We start from the raw sequence: 6090 nt of genomic DNA, 5'->3' as shown, positions 1-6090 counted from the left end.
GTTCTAGTCCCTAGGGCTAATGTCTGCAAGAACTGTGTGGCCAGGGGTCATCTTCTCCCCATTTACAACTCCTGGGGCCAAAGTAAAAAGACAAAGAGATGAGTAGTCAATTCTCGGGGTCCCCAAGTGAGATGAGTGATGCTGGGCCAGTTATTGCCACACTGGGAGCAAATGAAAGCATCCTGCTCGTCGACACTGTCATTGTCCTACTTCTGATGATCAGTTAAAAATGTAAATACAAAGGCTAGACTTCGGGAAAGCTAGCACAGGATGATGGGGGGAAAAATTGCAAAAGCGAGGTTTATTGATCCCCAGTCGAGATTGATGGCACAATAAGAGCAGGAGGCGAAGAGTGATTTTGCTTTTGAAAACGTTGATGAATAAGCACTCAGGGGCAACAAATAGCTGGACTCACCGAATGATGGACGGCAGCAGGCGAACAAGATGCATTTTTATAAATGGGTGAAAGGAGAGGAGGACTTATTAAAAAAAATGAATGACCACATGTGGCAGGGATATGCCACTGGGGAGAAGCCAGCCATTGATTTATGTGCACTACTGGCATTTGAAAATTCAATAATAACATTGACAAATGAGAGGCAAAGCTGGCCAGAGGACAGCAGAGAACTTGGAGTGGAGAAAGAAAATGCCAAGGTCAGGATGAAGGAACAGAAAAACATGCTTATGTTGGAAAGGTTTTGAGTTAACTCATCTATATAAAGACATTAAGAAAAATCACTCCGGGATCAGAGCTCACCATCCTGACTCTGTAGCATGAACTGGGGAGAAGCAAATGGAGGAGTTGTGGCATCCAGTGGACATCTCTGTGAGGATATCTACTTCCTGACATAGGGAACAGGGATCATTTAATCTTCCCCTCCTGCTTTTGATAAGCTGGTGCCTAGTGCTCCCTGGCACCTTTAAAATTAAATACCCTGCAATTTCTAAGAACTGTTGGCAAAACATACCCATGCATGAGCATTGCACCGCTAAGCCCAGGCAACTTATTGCACAGGCTCGCAAGTTTGCCCTTTGCGTCACTAGCTGGGAATACAGCAGAGGCACAGAGGAGACTGGCTAAGCCCGAGCCCCATCTCACAAACAGCGAGCTGAGGGCAAGGCAGCAACCCAGCCCCAGCAGAACACGGCGCAGAAAAACAACAAGACGCAGTGAGTGTGAGAACAAAAGAGATGCAAAGGAGTGGGGTGGGAAGGCAACCTGGGTGTGCTGAGCACACAAGGCAGGGACTCGCCAGCTCTGGTCGGCTCCCAGCCAACTGCTGTCAGCGGTTTGCAGCAAGTGGCCAAACCGCTTGCAGAAAGGGCATCTCTAGCAGAGACCATCACTTCAAAACATCCTGTAAGGGCCAGTTAGAGAAGGGTGTACAGTGAGATGGGGGAAGAAATGCAATGCAGCCCAGTTGGAGAGCAGGGGCTGCTGGAGATGTTTTTCTAACTGCAGTTAGGTTACGGCTGGGCAGTAAACGAGAGGAATATGCTGCTGGCGAAGCTGTCACATCACGTCACAGCACCCGAAGATTCTCACATCCCAAAGAGGCAGAGAAGAGGAGCTGTCAGCTTTTCTGGGTTGGGCAAGTCTTACCAGGACTCCGAAGTGGAGCGTTTGTCTTTTCTTTCACCTGTTCAGGGAAGGATGGTAGAAGAGCCCTGTTGCAACAACTTCTCCTGAACCACAGAGACCTAGGTCTTATAGGCCCATGGAAAAAAGCAGTAACTGAACTCATCAAAGCCACCTCTGGCTACTGCTTGAATAATACCTTGTCCTCACCAGCTTGCAGAATGTAGTGTGACACATAATGTTACCTTAACATTTGATCTACTTAATAAGCCCCCCGTTTCTTCTCCTCCTTGTCTTCCGGCTCTGTTACAAATGGCAGTAAAAGAGTACGACTGGCAGGAGAGACTGCAAAGAGAACACTAGTGAGAATGTGGCAGAAATGTACTTTGCTCTTTCTCACCGTTTCTGGCCTCCCTCTGGGCTTGTATTCATCTATGAAGATGTCTCTTCTAAATGCTGGAAGGTCAGAGGTGTGGCTAGAACATAATTCTGCGCATCGGTGTGCTTGGCTCAGCCGAAGGAGCACTTATTCAGTGGCTGAGAGAGATTTCTGCAAGGAGTATACAAAGCCCTGGCATGGCTCACTGAGGCCAGTGGAAAGGACTGCAGGAGTACGGGTCAAGGTCTTATCACTGGGAAACCACAGGGTTTGGTGCTTGGTGGTTTTGAACACTTAGAGGGAGGGTACAGATCCTGTCTTGGTGCTCAGCACAAGACCTTCCTGTTGAATGAAGCAAAGGCCTTAATCAAAGCATGTAGCAATTTGCAGTATTAGGATAGCATTCATCCTAGTAGAGACTGGCTTGAGCCTGAAAGCAGTTCAGGCCCTCAAAATAGTACTTTTGACACTGTCTGTTTGGTTTTTTTCCCTGCCTTTTTTGCAAAGCAGTTAATATCCATCTTCAGCGAAGCAGCTGAAACTCCTGTTCATGGTGCTTTACTCAGTTTTCCAGCCTGGTAAATCTCACTGCCAAAGCCAGCTTTAGTTTTAAATATCATCTAACATCACGTCATTGAATAGCTGATGTGCAACACTGGCCTGTGTATTTTAGGATGTGTCCCTAAACAAGTTCCAAGCCAACTAATCCTTCAAAACCAGGCAAAGTCATCCCTTGGATCCACTCTCCTCCAGCAAGAGCAATCTTTGGCCCGGTGATTCTGGGGAGATTCCTAAATGTGAGGCCAGAATGCTCAGCTATCTGGCAGGTGGATACAGACAAACCTCATTCTTTTGTCCTACCCTGGCAGAAGTGTCAATAGAAGGATTATACATAATCTCATTAAAATTTACATTGCTGAGAACGGAGTTTGTATTTCTGTTATATGTTCTCTATATTTAGATTCCATGTTGCTGTTGTCACTCAGGTCCTCTATATCCAGAATTAGTATCCTTAACAATAACGAGGTACACACACACACACTTACTTTTTGCTCAGTGTGTAAAAGCTCTGAAAACAAACAATATCACCTTGTGTTTCCTTAATCTGAGGATCTCAAAGCAGCTCATGTAGGTAAAGTAAGTATCTTCTACAGGAAGATAAAGTGAAGTACAGGGAATTTGTTGGATTCACCCAGGTTTTATAGTGAGTCTGTGGATGAAAATAGACTGAAACTCTGTTGCAGAGATGGCTGGAGCCCCTTCCAGTTACTGGCAGTGTGTATCCCTGCAGATGTAGCTTTACCCTTCTAAAAATCTCTCAGTAAGAGTTTTATACAAATAATTAAGGTTGACAAGGAGTGCCTAACTCTTTCTGGTTGCTGAAAAAATCCTCTGCTCAAGTTTGACATAGCCGAAATAATTAACGAGGGAAAAAAGTTGAAAAGCCGATAAAATCTCTGAAAGCCCACCCCTCCGCCTGTCCTGGGTAATGTTACGCTGATAGCTGTCTGTGTCAGCAACAGGGTTTTGCAATTGAATTTGAAACAGTGCGGCTGAGGACAGCATTAATTTAGAGTTTGGAGCCAGTACTGCAGAAAACCTACAGGCCCAATCCACAGCTGGCGTAAGCTGGTGTAATTCTGCTGCTGTGAGGCTTGTGAACAGCAACTGAGGATCTGGCCACAGTATCTTACCCCCTCTCCCCGCGAAGGGTTGGAGCAGCTCCTCAGAATCACTCTAGAGCCCATTAAAACAAAAGTAAGATACCTCCAATCATTATTACTCATTTTTATGGCCACGTTGTTCACAAATGACTGAATTTAGCTGTCAAATGTATAGAAAAGAAAAATAAAATCAAAGCATCAGCCATCTGCGCCCCAGAAAATGTTTATATTTTCATCGGTTGTTTATGGCGAGAAGGTCTCAGCTCCTTTGTTCCACATCATATTAGTTATTGCATGGGAAATGAGTGTTTTTCACTTCACCATTTATAAAGCTTTTGCATTCTCTCTCTTGTGCATGCTCACTCTCTCCCTATATGTATTTTTAGTCCATATGTCTTGGATTGACACATGGAATTGTGTTTGTTTTACTGGTTCTGTCTCTCATAGTTTTTCATTGCAAAGGGGATCCAATGTTCGTTATTTACTCTGCTTTCTTCCAGTGCCATTATTGCGAGTGCTCCGTTCAATCAATCCAATTGCCTGATAGCTCTGAGGTTCCCTGACCTATCTGAATGTGAAGGAAACAGGAGCAGGGAGAGCTTTGAAACCCTGCCTGGGCTCATCTCGGAGATGTTTGTAAAGGCCCAGCTCTTTGAAAGCTCACACACTTAATTGTGCAGTGGGTCAGGTCCTCAGCTGGAACCACCTGGCATCACTCCATGGAGCGATACGAAGAGCAGCTGCAGCATCCCGCAGCTGAGGATGTGGCCTCGCAGGCAAAGATTTATCCTGGACCGGGGCTGGGATTTCCAGGAGTACTTTGTGACTGGAGGGAAGAATCCACTCTCTTAATCATCTACCTTGAGACATCATAGCAGCCACTCAGTATTCCAGCAAATCCAGTAGCCACTTCAGAAAGTCTTGGCCAAAAGGCATCAAGAATGAGGCACAGTTGTTGCAAGTAAGAGTTCCACTCCATCAGGTCATGTAAACACATATTTAGCTCTAAGTGGACAAATAATCCCTCTGAAAGCCACCCACATCAAACACTTTTCTAGATCTGGCACTGTGTTTTGGGTGAGGGTCATATTTTTCCTCTTTCAAACTCCCCGAAGGAAAGTGCAAGCAGAAGTTAAAATCCCAGTGACTGCCTCCACTTTCATCCCTGGCCTGATCTCATATTCTCTAACCTTACCTGGGAAAGTGCTGTAAACAGCGGGAGTGTAAATCTGCTGAGGTTACTTGGGCAAAGTAATATATGGCGCACCAGGGAGGCCTCCTCTGAAACACAGAGCACTGTTGTGGGCCCCATGTTATTAGATAGATGCTGCAGGAGAAGGAAAGGAGAAATAAAGGGCATCCGAGGACCAAACAGCTGCCTGATGGAGCCAGCACTGATCTCTGCATCCCTCCAGAATGACAACACCTCTGAGACACTGTATATAGGTTTCAGAGGGGACACATTTACATACTCCTGCTACACAGCACAAGGGTGTCTCAAGTGCCCCAATCTCAGACGGTAAGCGGCCCTGTGGTTTGGAATAACCTCTAGCAGGGATTTACATCAGCCCACATTTTCCCTCCTATCTCATCCATCTGACAGCCCCCTATTTCAGAGCTGTATAGCACACCCGGGAGCATGGGCGGTAGCAAAGAGGGATTGCAGGGCACTGCAGGACTGCAGTTTGGTGCTGTCAGAAGATACTTGGTCTCACGTTTCAGGCCTTCAGAAGCTAACGCTGTCCTGTCTAGAAGATGTTTTGATAGCCCTAACAAAATCTTTCCACAAAACACCCCCAAAACCCTGAAGACCCGTGCACTGGGACATTTCTATAACCAAGGTCTCAGGAGAGCACTGCCTGCCCAGCAGCAGGACGCAGAAAAGTGAGCGGAGGCTTAGAGAAAGGTAATGATCTGCTGTCAGTCAGGAGGGTAAAACCAGGAACAGGGGATGTCACCGACACATGAGGATGGTGTCACCAGCGACACCAAGAAGATACGAAGGGCTATCCCCGCTCTTACACCAAGCCAGAGGCAGCATGTGGTCGTCAGCCTGCAGTAATACTGAATGAGAAATCCCTAGGAAAGCAAGTGAGGAAATGAATTCCAGGCAAGCGGCTTGGGCAGGGGGAGGGAAAGGGTGGAATGAGCGTCTCTCTTTTCAAGGCAGCTGGGCTTATTTTAATGGGCAAGGTCAGCAAAGAAATGACCAGGAAGAGAAATCGCTGCCATTACAAATCAGTCGCGATCTTGTATCAATTATTCCCTGCGCAGTTCCCTTGCCTTGGGCTGAAGCAAACACGGCCTAATCAGTTTTACATCTACGTTTAATTTTATTGGAAAGAGGAGCCAGCAATGCATCATGGGGCTGCTGTGTGACATGAAAGGTGACCCCTGCCAACTTAATGACACAATACATAACCCTTAATGAAGTCACTATCTTGTCCTTTTTTTGCTGTCTCAGCCTG

This window comes from Aptenodytes forsteri, unplaced genomic scaffold (genome assembly GCF_000699145.1).
Source record: "Aptenodytes forsteri isolate BGI_AS27 unplaced genomic scaffold, ASM69914v1 Scaffold168, whole genome shotgun sequence".
NCBI classification, from domain to species: Eukaryota; Metazoa; Chordata; class Aves; order Sphenisciformes; family Spheniscidae; genus Aptenodytes; species Aptenodytes forsteri.
Note: the sequence above shows the minus strand (reverse complement) of the source record.